The sequence below is a fragment of the Argiope bruennichi genome, chromosome 9, assembly GCF_947563725.1.
Source record: "Argiope bruennichi chromosome 9, qqArgBrue1.1, whole genome shotgun sequence".
NCBI lineage: Eukaryota > Metazoa > Arthropoda > Arachnida > Araneae > Araneidae > Argiope > Argiope bruennichi.
In genome coordinates, this window is record NC_079159.1 from 73,605,156 (window position 1) to 73,629,678 (window position 24,523).

The window sequence follows — 24,523 nt, forward strand, 5'->3', positions numbered from 1 at the left end:
AGAGTGTTAATTTATTCAATTAGCAGCAAAGTCTATTTTTACGTCAAGGCGTTTAGATGACCCGGAAGAATTACAGAAGATTAAGACAGAAATGCTGTTGTTTCTTATGGTACTTGTCATAGCCAAGCCCATTGACAAAGTAAGCCGAGATTTTTAGTGTCTCTTGTTTCAGTAGCGCCATCTAGGACCAAGTGTACGACTTAGCTACTCATGCATCACAAACCTTTTTTACGGAGCGGATTTCATTCACTCATCCACAGATTCTAATTTAGACCTGCATCAGGGAATGATCACCTCTGAGCCAGCACCCCCAGTGATATTGTCTCAACTTGGAGGACTTCGTGACCACGATAGATTTATACGTGCACCATCTACCTTATTCGCAGAGAGTCTTCTGCCGGCGGGGTTCGAACTCACTACCCAAGGGATGCGAGTCCAACGCCCTACCAACCAGACTATCCCGGCCTAACACATAACTGTGAGAAACACATCTCACAAGAGATTTAAACATCCTCATTTGATTAAAATCTGGAGAATATGATGGCTAATTCATTCATAGCAGTCACAGTCTAGCAATATCGTAATGATAAAAAATTAGATTAAGAATGTTGCTTACAAATAAGAATCCTTACCAACACTTACAGTGATTGATGTTCAAGAACTGGTTCTGTGGGGTTTTTTTTGCAAATGGTAATTATGGTAATATTATTTTTTTGATCATGGTATTTTTATAATGTCCTAAAATAGATGATAATTATGTCAATACTTATTGCAGATAAATATATGATAATTAGAGTAACTAAACTAGGTAATAGGGTATCTAGGTAATAGATAAATAGGGAAATACAAATACTTGTTGCAGATAAATAAGAATAAGCTATTCTTCTATAAACTTCAGTGGCATTAAAGAATTGATACCGTATCGTTGCACAGATTCTTGGATTAGGAATATGATTATATCAATAAATTGGAGAAACATTTTTTACCCAAAATTTCGTTTCGAAAAGATTAATAAAAAATCTTTACACATTTTTAAGTTAATCGGGGATGTTAAGATTGTTTTAGAACTTCTTTGTGGAATGTATTTAAGCATGGTGGATATATTCTGGCGGAAACAAAATAATTTATTTTACTTTTCGTTTCATAATGTTATCTCAGTACCCTGTAACTTTAATCATTAAATAATGGATAAAAAAATTTCGCTTTGTTATAAAGATGTGATAATATAATGGATTTTGCTTGTTTTTATTAAAGGAATTTTGTCATGTATTTATCATTTTATTTTAAAAATATACTGTATTGATTTTTTTTGCTAAATTTGAATCATTTGTATAAAATAACAACACAAACATAATTTAATAAATAAATAAGATCTTTATTTCCAAAAATAAAATCTGAACACCCAAACAAGTTGAAAGACAAAAATAAATTAATTAGCCGTTTCTTTCTTAAAAAAAAATCTATTTCCCAAAAAAAATTTGGTCATGGTACTTTGAGATCATCATTTCATTTTGTAGTTATCAGCAAATCCAAAACGAGCCTTTCCTAAAATGAAATGAAAAACTGTAATAATCAAATATGATGCTGTAATATAACTGGTAGTAACTTTTATCAGTTTTAGTAACAATATTTTTAAAAATTGCGATCACATTTTTAAATTTCATTAAAAATTACAATCAAAAATTGCTATGAAACATTGCAATTTTATGCCACACTTTGCATATAATTCAATGAAATAATTGTAAAAAGACCTCTAATATAAATGACATTTTGACCACACAGTTTTTAAACTGCAGGATTCTGCAAAATACCCATTCCTTATATAACATGAATTTACCTATCCGCCTTTGGTGCCATTGATCATCGAATATTAATTACTTTAGTGGTAAATTAAATTAAAATAAATTAATAATTTTTCTACAAGAAATTTTTATAGTAACAATTCCCAGATCGAATCATCATTCAATTTTTCAGTTTCAATGAGTTATAAAAGAGTTATTAGATTTTTCTACAGTATATTTTTGCTGTACCGATTTCCAAAGCGATTTCTCATTCAATTATAATAAATCCATTTTATGCAGATGTTATTAAATCACTTTTGCTTTTCTATCTTACCTGAATGTATAATAGAATAATGAAAATGTACACCAAATAAGCAATAACTACTGGAAATAACTTTTAATACCTGGTCTTTCAGATTCATCGATCGCTTTCGTTTTAGTAGGAAATGAAATATTAAGTCTTTGGGAATAAAAATAACAAAAGGAAAACAGATAAATATATTTAAGATTTAAAGAATTGGTAAATTTAGATCAATAAAACTCTCAAATTTCCTATAATAATTATACGAATTTCCTCAGCTCTTTTCTAAAATGGTTTCATAAAGCTGTTTGTTTCCTTTTTATTTTGAATGTTCTGAAAACTTTATATGATGTATGATTTTCAAATAAACTTCTATTCATAATAACATAATACCTTTGGATGTAAATCTATATAAATAAAACTCGGAGACCAATTTGTTTATTTAAATTGCAAAATAGATATTCTTCGAATATTTATTACAAATACTCTAGAAAGTAATGAAAGCTTTAGTGAAGTTTTTGTAATAATAAATTAAATAATGATTTTTATTAATTAAGATAATGTTATTAAGCAGTTATTTTTATTAATTAAAATTATTAACTAAGATAATGTAATAAAGAAGCTATAGTGAAAGTTTTGTGACAGTTAATAAAATAATTATTTTTATTAATTAAAATAACATTTACTTTTTACTTCTTTCACAAACAATATATATATATATATATATATATATATAGAGAGAGAGAGAGAGAGAGAGAGTGCTGAAGCTCATTTTAATAAATTGGATTTAAAATAACATAAACATTAGAAAGAAATAATTATATAAGATTTATTTTACTTTAATAATGATGATTAACTTGGAAAATGCTTTGAGATGTCTTGTTACTTAAAAGTTGATTCAAAATTTCACTGTGTGCTTTTACCGATCAATAGAAATTGAAATTCATCGTTAAAAATCATTGCCTTTCTATTTATTACTTGCTGTAAAAATATTTTACCGCCATTTACAATTTTGAATAACATTTTATGTTATGCCATAATTATTTAAAATTTATGGAAAAATTAGTTTTTGGCATTTGTAAAAATTGTTTAAAACAATCTGTAATTTTTCGAGGAATCATGAAATTTTAAAACTTTTTGTTACAACAGATATTTTCGTTTTGATTAAAAACAAAATCGTAAACTATGGAAAGACTTCATATCTTTTGTATCAGTTTTAAAATCTTATCATTAGAAGTAAATTATTTATTTACTTCTAATATACTTAAATAATTATTTGCTTCTAATGTATTTAAATAGTCTTTGAGTGTTAATATAAAATAAATTTTGCCTTTCTCGGATGCAACATTTATACACCAAAATAGACAAATTTATATGACATATCTTTGATTTTTTCTGAAAATATTCGTTTTATTATTAATTCTTCAAATTTTACTCAAAAATATTAACGCGGAAGAAAATTTTGAATAGAAATTTTGTGTTAATTAAATAAACGATTAATATTCCATTAGTAAAAAATATAAGAACATTTCTTTCTGGGCAAATCTATGTATTTCAGTCACTTTCAGTAGCATGAAATTTCTTAAAATGTGAGTTCTGGCTTCGTACGAGGGGATTTCCATTAAACTTGAAATTGTAAAAATGTGGATTCTCATTGCGCGTATGAATATCGAAATTTTGAATGCATTGTTTGGTATTTGAATGCTTCTGTCAAATTTTCTGATATGAGTCAGCAAAAATAACTGAGATTGTTCCATATTTTCTTAACATTAAACATATTTCCTATTTTGTATCTTCTCAAGGATATATTTTTCTTGTTGTGTAATTTAAACAGCAATTTCTTTCAATGTCAAGATTAGGTAAAAGCTTCTAACAGTTTTGTTTAACACTAGAGCTATGAAGGCCGTCTTTTTGACAGGTTTTTTAAATTTCATGCTTAAAAATTTTGATATAATTTATGTAATGTTCTAGAACTTTAAGACGATTTCTTAGGAAATATAAGAGTAATTACATATTCCTATTTAATTTCTACTCGGTTATTGTAACTTCCATAATCAGTATGACTTACACCTATTTATACCAAGACCCCTCAAAATATGACAGCTTTAGCAATTTCGAAGTTTATTATATGGACCATCTTTACAATGATGGACATCAGTACGTATTTACATTCATTTATCCATCACTTTCAGAGCTTTCCTGGAAAAATTTGAATTATATTTTTCATATGAAATTATATTGATTGATCCAAAATGTTGCGCAGCCGTTATAATGGGATCCGTTTTATTCCAATCGTGATTCAGTTTAGAACTAAAAGCTCTAACTGATGTATGTAATCCTGACACAACACTCATTATCAAATTGTTTTTCTTGATTTCTTAATTGATAGTTTAATGAATTATTATATTAAATGTAGTTTTTGTTAAATTATATTCTTTTATTTACATAAACTTAGCCATAAGTTACAGTGAAAGCCATGGCGATCAAACACCTGTCAGTTTGATGGGTGCGGTAAAGTTAGGTATAAATTTAATATCGGTAGTTCTAGTTTTAAATCATAGTACAAGTTTTACTAAAATAATTATGAATTTACAAAGCCTTAATATTTTTTTAAGTACACAGGAAAACTGATGAATCATTGAATTTTAACCAACGTTATAAGAAACAATTAAATTTTTTCACAGCTCACAAAATGATAAATAAAAAGAATTATAATCACTCCTTCTATATTCACGGTTTAGAAAAGGATAAATCTAAAATTACTCGATATTTATTTTTTCGAGGAATGCTCAGATAGTTCATGTTTCTGCTTTTTGAAAGGACAGTATCCATGTGTCTTTCACAACACAATTAATTATTAGGAAATTTCTTGACAGCATCATCAGCAGTGCTTCATTCAAACCTCTGGTGAAAATTGCTCCAGAAATTAATTCAAATGGATTCATAGATATATTGATTTACAATATTGGTACACTGCTGCTGACAGGACGAAGACTTCTACATAAGGTAACATTTCTAGGTAGGATGATCTAGAATCCTTTCTGAAACATAACATCTTTGGAACCTGTCTGTTCTTATCAATTGATTAATTCAAAATTCATAGATTCAGCTTACAAGTAAGGCATATGCGAAAATCTATGAACCCATTGAATAATCAATATTGATTTGTACGTTCGAATAATGCCCCTCTAAAATAATCAGTGAATGAATAATGTCTCGCTAGAATAATGTCCTACTTTTAAGCTGTACAGGAACTGTTGTATATGGACATGAAGGCGTAAGATTCATGATAATACATCTAACATGTGCCAGATCCATATGCTTAATGCAACATAGACTGTTAATATAAAGGCGCATCGAAACAATTATCGTGTTAATCCTAAAGCCAAAATTATATTTTTAGTTTAGATTAGTTATATTAAAGTCCTTTTTTAAAACAACATTAGTGTTATTTTGGGGCCGACCTCGTAATTTTGGACCGCTGTCAGATGACCAGAACAACACCTGAGCTGGCAGGCACCCCCTCTCCCAACTTCCATACCACACAAGCGGTGGCCGACGTTTGGCACTTTCGGATTTAACATGATCCAGATCCACTTAAATGGCGCTTCTTCGTTGGAATCGGGACTCGAACCTGAAGCTTTCCGGTTCCGAACCCGAGACCTTACCACAAGGGCACTGCGGCCCTAGCCAAAACTCCATCTACAAGCCAATGTAGTGTCTTGATTTGTTGAAGAAAGCATAATAATCAAAATTATTTTTTCGCATAACAATCAAAACAGCAAGCTACTTAACCTACTTTGATTATTTAGTTATCTACATTTACCATGGTAACAAGCTATCAATAAACTAAGCCGTACCAATGAGAATTGCGGTGTCGGATTAGAAGAAACATTTCAAACTCATATAGATTCAGTTCAAGCATACCTTATGTAAGAATCAAAACAACATATCGACAAACATACTTTGATTGGCATAACTATAGTAACCAGATCTTTCGAGTCGATCATTATGCATCGTTTTTAAAAATTAAAGTTTTAAATCAAATATAAAAGTTATAAAATACTAAAGAGGACTTACCAAAAAGGATAAAAAGGCCTTCTTTCTTCAGACTTTTTTGCATCTCTTCTCGCATTCCTTCTTAGATTCGAAGTTGTTCTTGTTGCCTTCACAACCTCCATATGTGAACTTCTTGCAGACTTTGTCATTCACGTCGTAGTAGTAACGAGTGTGAGATTCGGTGCATGTTCCAACAACATATTGAAGATCGCATGGGTTTTCTGTGGGAAAATAATAATAGAAATGATAAATTAAGTTAGAATTTCTTAAATTTATGCATCTGATTTCAATAACTCACCATTTTAATACTGCAAAAATATAAAGTTTATGAACAATATATTAAAATGTATTTTTTATGTTATAATGAATATATAATTTTATATATAAACAAGCATTTTTTCCAAAATTATTTGGATACTTGAGAAATTTGATAAAAAGAAAATTTTTGCGGCTAACACTGAATATGAAATAGAAAGTACAAAATTCTTCAATTATTTCCATTTTGTCCTAAATAATAATATATAATATTAAAATATTATATAAAATATATAATTTTAAAATATTCTTCGCTTTTAATAGAATTTAAAAGAAAATATAAAGAACGCGTACTGAAAGTTTGATATGTGAAAGAATTATCTTGTAAATTTATTGATAAAATTATCATCTGATGCTTTTTTTAAAAAATTTTTTAATTGTACCGTTATTGGGAACTTCATCTGGTTTGTTTACTTAGAAAATATTTTTGATTTATAACGAGCTCCGCCTATAGCTTGAAATCATTTAACAAAAGATTATTGATATTCGAAAATCGATTGTTTTTCATCATAAAGGAAGTAAAATAGCTCAAATTTAGGTAATTTAGTAAAAGTATCGCATTCTATGGCTTACATGGGATAAGATACTTTAGCAAGGAAATAAATTTAAAAAAAACCAAAAACAATTTTATAAAGCTAACTCATTTCTAATAATTTCTGCAGAATTCAATTAATAGCGTAACTCTTAATTAAATAGCTTAGAATATTCAACTAAATTGAAATATAATAAACTAAAATATTGGGAAAGAGAAATAAATAAGAATATAAAAATGTTATACATATTAGCTATAAAAATGCTTTAAAAATTAGATTTAAAAGTTTTTAAAATATCATTTTTATTCATGAAACTAAAAAAATGCCCGAGAATAAATTAAAATATATTTATAAAAAGTATAATTATCACGCAATTTTGAAATTTTTTCATAGAATTCTTGGAAATAAAATTTTAAAGAATGGAATTTTATGCAATTTTTAAATAATCTTTTTTTCAAGTTCTTTACTTAATTAAATCTATCAATTAACCGCTTCTTAAATTTTGAAAGTATAAAAATAATGCATTTTTATGGAAAAATGTAACTGTACAAAATTGTCAAACTCTAGGATACTGGGAAGCTAACAAAAGAATGATATCAAAATGAAAAGAAGAAAAGTTAAATAAAAATGTATGAAAATATACTTTATTTGGTTCATAAACTGATAATAATTGTTAATTTTTATTAAAAATTGATACGTTTTAAAAGTATAAATAGCTAACATTTTAAAAGAATATTGAATACTCTAGCTAGTTTAGTCAACAGCTAGTTCGCTCAGAATATTAGTCTTGTTTAATTTTAATTAAATTTTTTGAGCATAACTTGATGCTCAAGATTCTCTCAAGAAAAAAATGTGTGGCTAAAGAATTCGATTAACATCAAGTACTAATCCCATTAAAATGTATCAATATATAATTGCAATGAAATATATTACCTGGATACCTTCATTTTTGTTATCTTTTGGTTCGATGTAATTTCACTTTTTGATTTTTCATCTAAGCTAAGATAATAATTAATATAAACTTTCGTTCCCCAGTTTTCAATAATGGAAGAAAATTAAGCAACTGAATATTTGATGAAATAATTAAAATATATTTTCATATCAGGGAAACAATGCAAATTAATAATAAAAATTAGTAAAAAAAAATCATTTTTAAAAAATTGTCAACATATAAAAAAAATTGAAGGAACAATTAAATTATCGTTGAAATTATATTTTTTGTAATGATATGAAATTTATTTTCAGCCGTAATGAAAGTAAACTTAAAGTAATTAGTCACGCAATTTTTATTAATTAAAATTGTGATTAAAATCCAAAATTCCACCTATATCAATCCTCCAAAAATCCAGTCCTCTAAAATTGCATCTATACATAAATGGCCTTAATTGGTATAATAAGTATTTGTCCTGTTGAACACACAAGCACGCACACCACACGCACACACATACACACACTTCTATATTTTTAGGAGATTATAATTAGGAGAGATAAATTATTTCTGGTTCAAATTAGAATTTGCTTAAAAAGAAACAATTTAGGAGTACTTCGACTTCCAATTATTAATTTTTTCAGATAGAACAACAATTCTATTTCAAAAAATAATTATAGTCATTCATTTGAATCGAGATCATACTGACATCTGGGAACATACAAGCATAATATGATGGCAAATCTAAAAATTAGTTCATAATTAAAAGCAGATTGCACCAATGATATCAAATAGAAAAGATTAATATTTGAAAAAACTACTGCGCCAGAACCACTTTAAAAAATTCAATTTATAACTGTTGGACATTTTAGATCTCATAAAATCATTTTGTCGAAAAATCAATTAACATCCACCTATTTATTATATATGGCGGATTCACTCAAGAAATGAAGTTTGTATATGCATAAAACAGTTTATATTTCATAGAAAACAACTTATATACTTTAAATATTTGAAAGAAGCATTCAAAATGATTTGAATGTATGTATTATTTGCTTGTGATTTTTAAGTTTCAAGGTACAAAAAGCCACATCATTTTCTATAACATGCTTGATAAAGCGATGAAGAAATACTCCAAATGAATACTGGAATAAATATTCACAAATATAATTGCAAGTACCCGGAAGTTTTTGAAAACGGTTACCAAATTCGCTTTGTTCTTTTTAGATTATTCCAAAAACTATTAATAAGAATTTTATGAAGGCATCGTTTGCTTCAAAATAGATTTTTCAACATCACTTATCCACAAATTTCTTTGGCGGAAATAATGTGCCAAAAATATTAAAAATTGAATCGTTTAAGTTAATTATACAAAAAACAACTTGTGAAATAGTGAAAAGTATTGTGTATCCACTATATATAAATGATAAAAAAAAAAGTAACTGAACCTGTAATTAAATAAAAAAAACATGCCGAATAAAGATAATAATATTGCAATAATTGACAAACCGTATCCATACTCTTATAAAACAAGCGGGAATCTGCGCAGCCTTTCTCGCATAGTCTCTAATAAAAATCTTATATCCCTCACCCACATAAAATTATAGACCTATAGTAGAGCTGCGAATATCTCATATGATATTGATGAACAATAGTTGAGAAATATAGATCATTGGCTGTGAATCTAAAACTTTTATTGAATCTATAGTGCTAATATATATTTTGGGTGTCTGTCTCTTTTCTGCCTGACAAAAACAAAATACAACATGAAACTGCAGTTATCCTCACAAAATCACATGTCCAGTTAAATTGATTCAAATCATTGCATTTATGAGTTGTCCGTTCCATCATTGGCGTGAATCTAAAACTTTTAATGAATCTATAGTGCTACTATATATTTTGGACGTCTCTTTTCTGCCTGACTGAAACAAAATACAACATGGAACTGCAGTTATCCTCACAAAATCACATGTCCAGTTTAATTGATTCAAATCATTGCATTTATGAGTTGTCCGTTCCATCACTGGCGTGAATCTAAAACTTTTAATGAATCTATAGTGCTGCTATATATTTTGGACGTCTCTTTTCTTCCAGACTGAAACAAAATACAACATGGAACTGCAATTATCCTCACAAAATCACATGTCCAGTTTAATTGATTCAAATCATTGCATTTATGAGTTGTTCCGTTTACGTGCCTGCGATTGCCCATACCACAAAAGGTCAATTAATTGGTTAATTTGGTTTGAAATTTAATAACAATGCACATTTTAAATGCTAAATCTGCAGTACAAACTTTTATTTATCTAGTCTTTTACGTTTTGTAGACATCATATTCACTTGTTTGACGCTTTTATTGCATCGGAGCTGAGATTGATAAGAATCAAAACCTCATTTAACGCATTAAAATGAATCCTACAACACCTCGATTGATCAGTTGTAAAGTATATGACAATGACATAATTGCCCACCTTTACTCCATCATTACCATTTTCGAGAGAAAGAAAGAAAAAAACAAACCATTGCTTCATTATAATTCCTCTATGAGGAAAATCAGCAACAGAGTGCAAAACCCCAGACATTAGACCAGTTTTGAACATTTTTTTTATTTCTTATGAAAGTTTCCCTAGGTGCATCATCAACGGTTATCTACCTACTTCATCTTTATTCTGAGAGATATTGCATAAGAAAACTTTGACAGCTTTCTCAACTTTAACAGCTGGACTGCTTTAACCTTCGTTACAAAACTGAGGATTTTGCCAGTTTGCAAATATAGTCAACCAATCAGAATGCTCTATCATTATTATATAAGTATAATTTATAATGATACTTTTTGACATTATTGTAATCATATTTTTAATATATTTTTTGGAGATAAAATATAGTTTTTGAAAGAGTTGATTGATATAATTAAATTCCCTCACTAATTCTAACCACCGTTTCGTCAATTACACTGTAATCAACTTTCATGAAATAATTCTTATCTAAGCAAACGGATAATAATGTTAAAAGATAGTAATAATGAATAATTATGATAGATTGTTCTAAATGGTTAGATATGCTTATGAAGTTATTATTACTCACAAATTCTCTGGATTGGATGGGTTTTTCTATCTTAGATGTTTATAAAATGGCGAAATTAATTGTCGAAGTCTGTTCTGTTGTTAAACTTGAGTAGTTTGCTTGAAGTTGAAGTATGCAATTTCTCTCGAGAAGGGAGACAAGAAACATATGACCTTGATGACGTGTTTAAATTTTGTAAATGGCCATATGAAATAAAAACTGGCAAAATCAGAACACTATATTCTTTATTTAGTAGTTAGGAAAAAGGTATTCTGCCAAGAAGAAAATGTGAAATGAAGAAATTTTTATCGATTTTTCCTTGAAATAAGATATAGTTTTTTTAAGATTCTTGTCGTGGAGGAAAACAGGCTATCAAATCTACCACATATTCGTAACATTAGCGTTTATATGAAATAAAAATTGCCAAAATTGGTGTAATAGTTTGGGCTAGGAAATTGGCTTTTTAATTTTGCCAATTATTTTAATATAAAGATTTTGAGCGGATACCTGGGAGACTGAATCATTAAGAAGACCAATTTTTTTAATATAAAGATTTCAAATAGAAAGGTTGCAACCGAAGGCGTATAGAGTAAATAAAATAAAAAATGAAAAAAAATTATATTTACTACAAACATTAGGAGTAAAATAGTAAGATTTATGAATAAAGTTAAAAGATTGGGAATAATATTGAGAAAAGGATGATTAAATTGAAAATGTCAGGAATAAAATTAGTGATTCTTAAACCAATAGAAGACGTTTGCCTGGAAGACGAAGCCAATAATTAAGGTGCCAATAATTCTAAAATAAGTCAAATGATATTGGTTCTAAAATAGAAAATATCATATTTGTATATTGTACAATATTCGTTTTTAATTCTACAATATCAGATTATTATAGATCAGATTCTGATTATTGTAATTATATAAATTAGGAAAGTATTATTGCCAAGTACACAGTGTCTCATACACATATTACTACTATACATTGTGCAAAGCATACCTTTTCATGTTCCTTCATTAACTTCGTTTATTTATTCATTACCTTCACTTTAACAATATTCTAACTATCGAGTGTCAGATCAAACAATATGTTGTATAAATGTTGATTCCATACAATTATGAGTCTTAATAAATGATAATAATGCATATATTTTCACAAAATTACTAAAATAATGAACTTAGCCTAAAACAAATCATAAATATGTTGATTAAGTTAAAAATAGGTTGTAATACAAAACTAAATTTGACGTTTTATTAAAACATTTAATATTGCGAATGCAAAATGTCTAAATCAGCAACTGATTATATATGGATGACAAAAAGATAATAAAATTATTTATACTTACTACCGAAAAATGTAAAATTCCAAGATTTAGGAATATATTTGGCTATAAAATCTAGAGGATTTTTAAAAAAAGGTTTAAAACTTAAATTATTTGGGAATTCGACGGCACTTGCATGAAGAACAAGGCAAGCGAGAAACAAAGCGCACAGTAACTTTGCCATTTTGAAGATTATTGTTTAATGTCAAAATTGGTGACAATTTATATAGATCTTGTAAAGATCAAAAATTGTGATGAATTCAGCCAAAATAGTTATAGACATCATCTGAAAAATGCGAATTGCTGATTTGATGTCTGTTATGTTTAGGCTAAGTTTAAAATTTGCTGATTTATTGATGCATTCTAGTTTTTTTTATTGTAGAGACTGAATAACGATGCATTTTTATAGATTATCTTTAGACTTGTAAGTTAAACCAAAATTCGATAAGCAGAAGTCTAGAGTAGATTTTTTTAAAGCAACGGTATTGATTAATTACGATAAAAGCTGTTATAGCATGTAGTGAAATCTTAATTCATCTTAATCTCTAATCTTATTTCTTATTTGCTAACCATTATTTTATTTTATTTTTCGGAATTTTCACTTTTTTACTTACTTTTTTTTTCTTCTTAATTTAATCTTTTCACCCAGTTTAGGGCAATTAATTAAAAAATGCTCTTTCTTCAGTTAATTATCAATCATGTCATTGTTTATCAGTTTACAACTACTCTTTATATATGGAACTAAGTTAGTCAGTAAAAACTCCTTCTAGCCCCATTTCGATTCGTTATCGAATTTTACTTCACATTCTACATTCTAATCTGATGTCAAAACTATGTTATACATTATTTAACCATAGACTGAAGGACAAATTAAAGATACTAAATTTATATCCTATGTCAAAACTACTTTATGAACTATTTAACTATAGATTGAAAGACAAAATAAAGTGTTTAATTAAACATTCATCCATTTTTAAGAAACGTAATTCTTTTTATTTAATTCATTATTTGCAATAATGAAAGCAATATGAAAGTAAGTTGTTATTACCATTTATTAAAATATTCCTTTACATTTTTAATTGATCTCTGTTGTTTATTTATTTCAGGAAGCCATAATTATTTGAATGCTAGCTGATTTTAATAGCTTTCTCGTTTTCGTTCAACTTTCTTTTTATGATAAACTTTGCAAGCACACTTCGATGTCCCCAGTTTTCTAAACAAATTTAAATAAAAAAAACTGGCAGAGACATTTAAGTCGTTTAATTTTAGTGGCCTTAGAACAGTGCGGTTTATTGTGTGCATGTATAGTTCGTCAAAAATATCCTGACATTTGTCATTGCTTCTAATCTACAGGGTGATTCTAAACTTATCGTTCAAATTTCGCGGGGAAGTCAAATCACTGACTCACCGACCCGCCCGAAGTCACATGGATAAAAATACTGAATGACCGGATCGCCGTAACAGCAACACTGGTGGGAACTGTGGTTGAGTCCTAAAGGCCATCACCGGCCACAGTACAACCCTTCCCGAAGGAAGTACGTCCTGTCATCGATGGGAGAAGCCAAATCCCCGACCTTTTTGTGTACCCTCCAGGGCGGCGGGATCCAACCACCATACCGGAAGCATCTCATCCTCATTTCGAGGTGCCCCCCGGGGGTCATTCGTAGTGAGGTAAGGATTACTTCAGAAAACCGATTTCACACAAAGAAGTATGTCTGCTAATGCCATCTGCATATCAAAATGTACAATTGAAGTGAACACAATTAAACAGTACATTAAGTGGCAACGAATGTGACTTTTATTCTAGCAAGATACAGTACAGGTTCACAGAAAGCGCGCAAAATTTCGACTATTTACGCAAACACAGCACCGTTGCTTCGCCCGCTGAACATTTTCAAGAAACGCCTGGCATATCACGGACAATGCTTGAGGTGGCTACTATGAGTGCAACGAGGCCCATTTCACTGTCCACGGGGATCTCGTACACTTGTCTTTTATGCCCCCCTCCCCTCACAATCCATGGGCGATCAGGTGACTTGGGTGCCCAAGCGAATAGCGCTCAGAAAAGTCTATTTCCGGCCGGTATCACAGGTATTGCCGGCCGTTCAGTCGGGTCGATAGAAAGTAAGGTTCCAACAAACAGTCACCAATGATTCTAGCACACTCATTCATGGCAAAACAATGTTGTGCAGTGTGACTTGAGAATGCTTAGTCGAAAGAAACTTTTCACTCCATTTTAACAGTTTTTTAACATTCTGACGGAGAATCATTTTGTGGAGCTAAAATGCCCTCCCCCCTCCTTAAAAAAATGAAAAAGTCATGCTATCCTGAAAGGAATATTATAACAAATTATTTGATAGAATAGAGTAAAATTTTAAAAAGTGAGTTTAGGTTTTTCTTCTTCGATTAGCAGAAAAAATGTTGTAAGTTTGACTCTATTCAAAAAATTTTTTTATTCATAAATTTAAAATATATAAAATATATTTTGAACTTTTGAAAATACATAACTTGTTCATTGAATGTTTCAATTCATGGTAAGAAATATTTTCAGAAATTCACTGTTTTTTGAAATATATGGAAAAAAAAACTGAAATTCAAATTTCATCATTAGGAATTCAAATTTTCAATTGCTTGTTACTCACGAAACGTTAATCCAAATTACAAACTATTATATGTATTTGAATAATTCCAATTTGGGGAATTCAGATGTGTATTCAAAACAAAATGTTTCTATTTGAAAAAAACTCCGAGTTTGTGTAAATCTAAATATGTAGACGCCCAGTACATCAAAAGTATTTCGTAAATTCATATAGGGACAAGTATTTAAGTTTTTATTCTACGGTATCTAGTCTCGGTATAAAAAGCAGTATCAGAATAAATTTTTGACGAACTGTATCTCTATACTTGAGTAAATTCGTATGGTCGATTTTTCATGAAAATTGAAGATATTGTTGTATTTGTATGTCAACAAAAATGGAATGCAGACAAACTTACTATCAATGAAATCTTGCTACATTATAAATAATATTACCAAATTAACATCAACTTATTTTTATTCAAATTCTAGCCTCTTTTTCAATAACAAACTCAAAAATTCAATAACATAACACTATTGTCAAATTAACAACTATTTTCAAAATAATAATTATTATTAAACTACTCGTGAATTTCTTTTAAATCAAATATTTATAATTTATGTTGCAACATATTCTCCCCTACCAGTAACGAATGTTAAGTTAAAAAATAGAAAATAAATATCGTCAAAATTTAAATTTTGAATCTAAATGGCGTCTTAATAATTCTTCTAGATCTAGATTGTCTTAGAGCTGATTTAAGATCGGGTTGGGACGCAGTTTCCCTGATTTGAATCTTCACTGGCAGTGGCACAGGCGTACTCTTCACTCAAGGTGGAGTTGTAAGCTTCTATTCTTCAAGATTTTCTTGTGGTAGTAGATATGCTGGCTTCAATCTGTCTATCGTTACATTCCTTTATTTATTATTTATCCGCAGAGTAAAATATTTTGGTGTACGGCTGATAATAAAATATGGACCTACATAAGGGGGGGGTCGAGTGGCTTTCGTACTCTATCAATGCGAAAGAAAACGTGAGAAGTTTATTCTAAATCTTTATGCACAAATATTTTTGATTGACTTTTTCGCTGAGTTTCCTTTGGTCTCATCAATTCTGTAACATTTTGTAAATCATTTATAAAAGTTCCTAGTGATATATGCTGAATATTCGCTTCAAACAATTCGCCAGGAAGTTTAATGTCTCTTCATATACCATTTCTGCTTTTGTATAATTAGTATCGTGGATTGCAATTCATAAACCTAAGAGCCCTCATGGCAATCTGAATTAACAACTATATATAAAATAATATTTATAATTATTAAGCTACTCGTGAGTTACTTTTAGATGAAATATTTATAATTTATGTGGCAACAATAATTATGTCATCTAATACCAAAGTGCAGTTTTTTTTTACTACTGTTGCTATCTACATTCTTATTCTTCATTTAAAATATTTGTTGCTTCCAGCATTGAAATAACGCAAAGAGTTTTACGTGTATTATATGAGTACATCTAAAAAAATATTAATTAAATATAAATATGTGAATAAAAAAATTAAAGAATTATAAACAACATAGAAATTGCAGCATATTGGTAAATATTATTTAATATTTTTAAACGTTTCGTTAACAAAGTCTACAAAAAAAAAAAAAAATTGACGGAATAGAATAGGAATGTGAAATATTTCATTACAATAGTGCCAAAAATTATGAAAAATTAAAATATATATCCCTTTACAAACATCAAATTTAATGATAAAAAATTTTGCTGCAAGTAATTATGTATAAAAATATTTTAAAAAATTGGCAAAAATCAAGGAAAAAATGCACAACCGGATTAATATGATTAATTTTAAGATGGTATAACAATTGTTAACTTTCATAGCAACATTTCTAAAAATCAATGAAACATTTCAAAATTCTACATAGTTTTAATGAATTAAAAGTTTAATGCGCACATTACGGTTGGATTGCGAGTTCCTTCATATTTTGAGAGGTATTGCCAATTTTCAAATATTGAAAGCCTCCACGGTTTTGCACATATTCCAGGAAACTTTTATTTCGAAATAGGGATGATATGAAAGAAAATGCGTCTAACTTCAAGGTTATAACCTAATATAGAATTCCGGAAACGCAGGCATCTTATTGCCTATCATCCCTTTTGAAGACTTTTGAAGACGAAGACTTTTTCCATAATACTTGAAACTAATAATATTTTCAAAAGACGGGGATCACGAGATCACTTTCATTTTTTGAACGCCTTCAGATGTTATCAGAACGCCTTCAGATTTAATAAATCGTTATTACATCGTTTATTTAGATTAACAGAATTATATTGACACTGAATATTTAAAATAAAGCTTATAAAAAAAATTAAGACATAAATTTATTAATAATTGACTTCAAAAATGAAGGCCACTGAATTGGAAAGCAAATTGGAAAAAAAAACTTTCGTTCCCTTAATATGTCATAATTTCAACAATTTCTCCCTATTCCTATTTCCCAAAATACAGGGTGGTTATAATTAATATGCTACTTTGAAATGATCATAAAAGGAAAAATACTTGACCAAATGTTATCAAACTTGGTAATCATCTTGGTTTAAAGATGATAATGGGAAATTCTTTTCCACCAAAAAATAAAGAGTTCAAAAACTCACTACCAGGGGAAAAATGGCGCGGTATGCAATATTGTTAAGCAAAATAAGGCATGAAGACACCGGTTTAAATGTGTTTAATCATTTCTGAAACGTCTTACAAACCATGTTCAGTGTGTGCTTTTTCAAAACACTGTTTATGGTGATAATCTGAACAATTTGGCGGAACTGAAAGATGCGATTCACTGACATGTGCGTAACATTTCTCCTGATATGCTAAGAGCTACTGTTAAGAATGCAGTAATGCGATTTAACTTGCTTTCAGAAAATTGTGGATGCCACAGTGAGCATGCTTTGTAATACGTTTCAGAAACGGTTAAACACATTTTAAACCGATGTCTTCATGTCCTATTTTGCTTACAGAACATACAGAAACAAGCTTTTCGACTGGTTCCTAATCGTTACGATCGGATTTTTTTCCACTAAAGTTTACAGAAAATCTTCGTCCTATAAGCACTAATAATATTTTTTGATGACAATGGATATTGGTGAATGGTTGAAGCGCGAAAGCGAAGCTTCTCGGCTAGTTTCTCAATAACTGCGATGACATTTTGTTCCACTCGTTTTTGAAACCTAGTGACTTTTCTTGAAGTTCCGAAGAATGGCTGATTTAGCAAATCCAAGATTTTCGGCTAGTTCCCTACAATTAAGGTAAAATTTCCTTCCATTAGGAATTATAGGATGTCTAACTTGAATGCTACAAATCTTCTAAAATGAAGTTCGTCCTCTAGTTATAACTTTTTTTTTTCGAATTCTTGGAGCCCCCATTAACACTGATCTACATTTCTTTGTTCGATCTTCATATACCACATTAATATCTCTAGAATTTTCAGTTGTGTTGTTGCTTTTATTGAGTTTATAAAGCAAAAAAAAAAAAAAAAATGCCAAATAAATTTCTTTGAAATATCTGTTATAACTTTGAAAAAAATAAGTTAACATTTGAAATAATGTTTAGATCAAAATTCCCTCTTTAAAACTTTCACTAAAAATAAGTAACCTTATTTCCTTTTTTAAAAAAAGTTGATATAGTAATTTATCCATTCTCATTCTAATTTTTATATCAGCAAATCAAAAGATTGTGTTATATATTGTCAAAATATTGTATTATTCAGCAAATCGAAATATTGGATTATATTGTATATAAATATTGTACAGGTCGTTTGCTCTTATTGTGGCAGAGGCTAATTTCTAAATCATTGGAGATAGATGCATAGCTCCAATCAGAAAAAATGCTCCAGTTGATGAAAATAGTTACTTTGTTTCTATAATTACATTTCTAGGAAAATTACAAAATTCTTTTTAAACAGTTTCTAGGTCCTATCAACCATAATTATGGAGACAATTCTTTAAATTAAATAATGGCTGCAAACAAATTTATTTTAAGAATAGTTTTGAAAAATTAGTCTAAAAAAGCATAGTTTCAAATGGGAAACGATCCCTTATGATCTCTTTTAAGACCGCTACGTAAAATTTATCAAAAGTAGTAATTTTTTTAACTTTTCATAACACGATCAATTTCGGTCTCAGGAGAATGAACTTAATTTTATTTTGTCAAGAATATTTTATTAAATATGAATGCTATGACTTAGAGGAACAATAAAGTTAAATAAAGTAAGTCAAATAATGCTAATTTATAAAAAATTTAAATTTAGTCACATTTTGACAAATGCATTTATTATTTCAGTTAATATAAAATATATTTCTTTCCATCACTTAAAGCATCTTTTCAAGTAGAATTATTTGTCTTATCTCCTACTCTGGAACTGTTTTTCTTCGGGATTATCTATCTAACAGTTTAGAAAATAATTATTGGGGAACTGCGATTAGAGCGGATATTTTGTATAAGGGATAACTCAATAAAGTATTGGAACTTAGAGATACCCGATTTGACACAAATAATACAGGGTAGTTAATAATTAAAGTTCCTCTTTAAAATGGTCATAAAAGGAAAACTATTGGACCAAATTTATCAGACTTGGTAATAGTTTAAAGAAGGTCATAAGAATTTCTTTTCCGCCTCTCCACGTCCCCCCCCCAAAAAAAAAATTCAAAAACTCACCACCAGGGGGGGGAATGAAGCTGTATGCAATAGGAAACAGAATTAAATTGAAAAATTAGGAATATTCGTCCCTCTATATTCTAATATAATTCCTCTATTTTAATAATTATCTTTGAAATCAATTGAAGGCTCATCATGAAATTCCAGCAAATTGAAAACAAAACAAATTGGAAAAAAAAGAAACAATATATTCACTTTTAGATAGTGCTGAAACTTGGATCAAACTTGGATTTAATTAAAAAACGAATGATCCAAAATTTTGTGTGAAATATATAAAAAAAAATGGTATCCTTTGGATACTTTTTTTTAATGTGAGATGAATACTATTAATTGAAATTTTTTAGCTTATATATATTTTAAAAATACTATAAAATCTATATGGCTGCTTTTTGTTTTTATGCCGTTTTGAAAACAATTTTTAAATTTATAAATACCGAAATCCCCTAAAATGCCCATTCAAAGGAACTACACCTGAGACACCTGGATATCAGTATGAAGTTACTTCTTTCATTACTTGTGATTAATTGAAGACCCTTGGTTCGTGCTTTAATCATTAGATACATTCGCTCAAATGGGCTTGGAGTACAGGAGGGATTTTGAGAACTCTCAAAAGATGATAGAACATACATTTGCTAATAACCATCTTATTTTGTATATCAACCCTTCAAGAACACGAATTGTCGTCGCTATTTTTGAGGGGAGAGAGAATTTTTCTTATTAATGAAAGGGAAACTCCGCAGGTCATACAATATTTTCTGTATTTTTACATAATTTTTTTGTCATTAATCTTGAATTATGTAATTATTTTACACATATTTATCCAATACCATGTTCTTAATCCACGTGAATACTCTATGGATATATTTAGGAATTTTTTTAGTAACATAAATCTACATTTGATAAGAGGTTAAGCTGTATTACCTTTCATCATTTTAATAATGAAGTTGTTATTCAAAAAATATATTAAAATATAAACTCGCATAAGGGTGGATCGGACATTGGATTTAATTCTCTGAATTTTAAAACAGCGCAATAAAAAATATGTGATAGCAGAATGGAGGATTATCATTAAAAAATGGTGGATTATAATTAGTTTTAACAAATTAAAAATTAGAAAAAAAATTAAAATTAAAAAAAAGTCGTCCTGATGTCTCATTTATGTTTCTTAAATTCTAAAAAACAGTCTGTTTTGTGAAGCATAAACAGACAGAAGATACAAATTCCCTTTTATTAACGTTAAAAAATTGGAGAAAAAATAGAAAGAAAAGAAAACATTTCATTTAAAAGAATTACTATAAATAAAAATGTATGAGATCTATAAATAATTGAAATTCTTTTGAGAATATTAGCTTTCTTTGTGCTCAATTGTTATTTTTTAGTTTAAAAAAAATTAACTTTGAAAGAAAAGGCTTCTTAGAAATACTTCTTGTTTAAAATGTCAATTTCTATTAGATTAATTAATTAAAATTATACATTATTTACTAATTTGTATACAATTCAAGTTGTCATTTTCTTTTCACTAAACCATCTCCAGGCTAAATGAAAAGTTGAGATGCATAAAAGAGCACTTTTATGCCACTCAGTCCTGAGTTAAGAAAGTCAGAAAAAGTTGAAAGATGAAGAAATATTTTGTTATATTTAGAAATTTCAATCATTGAAGCATCTATCCAAAAATATAATTTTTTTATTTTCAGAATAAAACATGATCAGTTCAACACAACTGTACAAAAATAAATTGTTTTGAAATAAATTATTGGTGCTCATATTGGAATTTCATTTATCATGCATCCTACTTGTTGTCCAAGATCCATCAAAGAAGTTACCTAGAATGTAAACAAAAAAAAATTATTATTTTAAACTCACTCTTTTAAAAATGCAATCAGAATAACTTTATTAAAAAGAAATTGAAGAAGATCATTTAACTTGAATTTCTTTGAAAGAAATAACTTAATAAAGAATACGTCATTTTCAATGAGGTTAAACAAAATTCTGTAAATAATCTTTAAAACAAAAGCTGTGAATCGTACTGCCATCTTATGAAAATGTTAAAATATTACTTAACAATATTTAAATTCGTAAAATTTCTTTAAATATTTACTGGTAGTATGACAAGTTGATTAGTGTTATTTTAAAAAAAACTTACATTAACTTTATTAAAAATTAATGAAAAATAATCAGATATGAATTTATTAGAAAGCGAACTGCCAAGTAAAGAATATCGCTTACAAATTTCTTTTTATTCTCTTTTTTGTGCTGCCATCTGTTGGGAATAATTCAAACGTATTTTAGTAAAATTGAACGAATTCTCTTTTATTTGTGCTGCCATCTTTAGGGAATAATTTAAAATATTTTTCAGTAAAATAGAATGAATTCCTTTAATTAATTGCTGGTATTTTCATAAGTTGATTGTTATAATAAACAACTGGTGACAAAGGAAAATCAACGGATATATATTTGATTAAATTATTCCCATTAAATAATATTTTGGATATGACACTATAAAGCAATTTATGCAGATTAAAATACATAGATAAATAAAATAATGATAAGGCAAAATAAAAAAGAGGTTTAAATGTAGGAGGCGATTGACTACTTATATATACCTACTACAATATACATCTACTATAGGATTTTTTCGATTTAAAATAATATTCACTCCAAGAAGCAACTCGGGTTCGATTCATACTTTTCTTGGATACACTTTCTTCAAAATTCAGTTTGTCCATCTCTTCAATTTCATGTTTTTGCAACAATGTATTTTTCTCTTTTAAACAGAAACCTTCTAAATCCAAAATGATTTAGTTTCATTAAACTTTGCGATATGTTTCATATCAAGCCTAAAATTCTCAAAAAAAAAAAAAAAAATCTGATAATTTATGAAGATTATTGATTTGCTAAATTTTACCTTTTAACTTATGCGTTTATTGTCATAAAATAAATAATTAATTTCAAGCTTTTAAAACTTTTCAAACATGTGCTCCCACCCCTCACTATTTTTTATTTTTTTTTACTAGAATTTACTCTGACTTTATCTATGCATGAAGACCCCAAAGTGTGTTGAGTAAAATGCACATAATAATAAAACAGAATGTATACGTGTTTGATACTGTTCCATAGGTTTCATCTGTTATGTTATTTTACCAAAGTTTAATTTTTTTATTTTACCAAAGTAAAGCTATTTAATTCAAATAAAATTTTACTACACGAAATTTAAAAATTTTAGTTAGTTAAAAGTTATACGTGATCACGCATTATTTATTACTCCACAAATAAAAAGAAAATCATTTACATAAAACTATGTAAGTGATTAAGAAGAGAATTAATTAAAATTAAACACAACTAATATTCCCACCAGACAGTTGTCCGCTATAGATGACAAGTAGAATATAAACAAAAAAAAAAAAAAAACTTAGTGATTTTTTTTTTAAATTAAGGACTATTTAGATACATTTATTTATATATTTGTAATGAAAAATTTTAAATTAAAATGAGTTGTTTAATTGTATTTCTGTATTAATATTCTGAAGTGCTAGCTTTTTTGTTAGCCCAGATGCATTTTATGACAAGTATTTTAAGAATTTCTAGTATATCTTGTTCCTTTCTGAGCAACAAGTTGTTGTTCCTATTTAAAATTGCAGTTTGTCAATAAAAAATTTAGTGTTAGATAATAAAAATTTATCTGGGCTCACAAAAAACTCTTCGGAATTTCCCATATTAAGTAGAATTTAATTTTATTCATGTAAAGAAAGGATCTTTATATGTGTATCTTACCATATGCACTTACAAGATTTGCAATCCAGAACTATATCTTATTTCCAGTAGATGCATTAAAGCAAGACGCAGATGATGAGATATAATTAAAATTTTATATTTTCGATGTGTTCTTTTATTCTAATGTTTCCTTAAACTTATTTATATTTCAAATAATCCAAGCATTAATAAATAACACCTTACATGCTTTATAAACCACATGCTACTTATCAAAATGATTACAAAAAAAATTCTTTTCTCCTCTAGAATTTGTGTTCCTGAGTTTCAAAGAGTGGAAGTCACATTTCCTCCCCATTCAAGACAAAAAGAACAGCATATATATTATGTTTTTAGAGAATTAACACGAGTGGGCGAAAAAATAAAATCCATGCCCCGGGCGCCACTTACCCATGCTACACCACTATGATTAATACATTGTTCGCTGAAAATAGTTGCAGTTTCAAAGTTGAATGGTAAGAATTAATCATACGTATGACAATGAATCATTTATTAATGTAATATGTTGAGTTAATAGTGCGCGGAAATCTACAAATATAATTTCTTGAAAAGATTCCGCTATATCGTTGCTATGATATCAAAATATATTATCCTAAAGAAACCTCTATACACAACGAAATATGTGTTATTTTTTGTAATAACTGGAATTAGGACATTTACTACCAAAATTCAACAATTCGAGAACAAAATTAGTCTCCTGTTTTCTATCAATAAAAATGCTTTGTAAGTTCGACATAGCTGTACGTTTGATATTTTGTTATAATAGTGACGGCATATAAAGTGTCCGAGAAACCATGGACAAATTGCAAAATATTGTTAAATACGAAATTTATAGGGTATAAAGACAAAGTATCGTTAATTGCTTACATTAAAACTGCTGAAGTTAATAAATCTCAATGGCAAATCCTTTACTTTTACACGGAGTATGCCCATTTGATATTCATTCTTACGCTACCATTTACAACTACTTGAGGAGTTATAGATTGACTCCTTGAGGAGTTATTGATTGAGCTGCTTTTTACAAACAAACAACAATTTACAGCAATGCATCTAATGCGCAAATCTTTTCATAACCCCACATAAAAAAAATCAAGGAACTTAATTTTGAAAATAATATAATAGTATTATCAAGTGAAATTTTCTCATTAAAACATCATAAGGCATAATA

At 28.3% G+C, this 24,523-nt stretch overlaps 1 long non-coding RNA gene across 1 annotated transcript; it reads right to left on the bottom strand.

Moving 5' to 3' along the window:
- Window positions 1-1,442: 1,442 nt before the first annotated feature.
- LOC129985275 (uncharacterized) lies at window positions 1,443-7,988 on the bottom strand. Its single transcript, XR_008785549.1, has 3 exons — window positions 7,923-7,988; window positions 6,163-6,362; window positions 1,443-1,545 (listed from the first exon to the last, which is right to left on the bottom strand). It is a non-coding gene; the product is annotated as an uncharacterized LOC129985275 (long non-coding RNA).
- Between the last annotated feature and the right edge of the window lie 16,535 nt (window positions 7,989-24,523).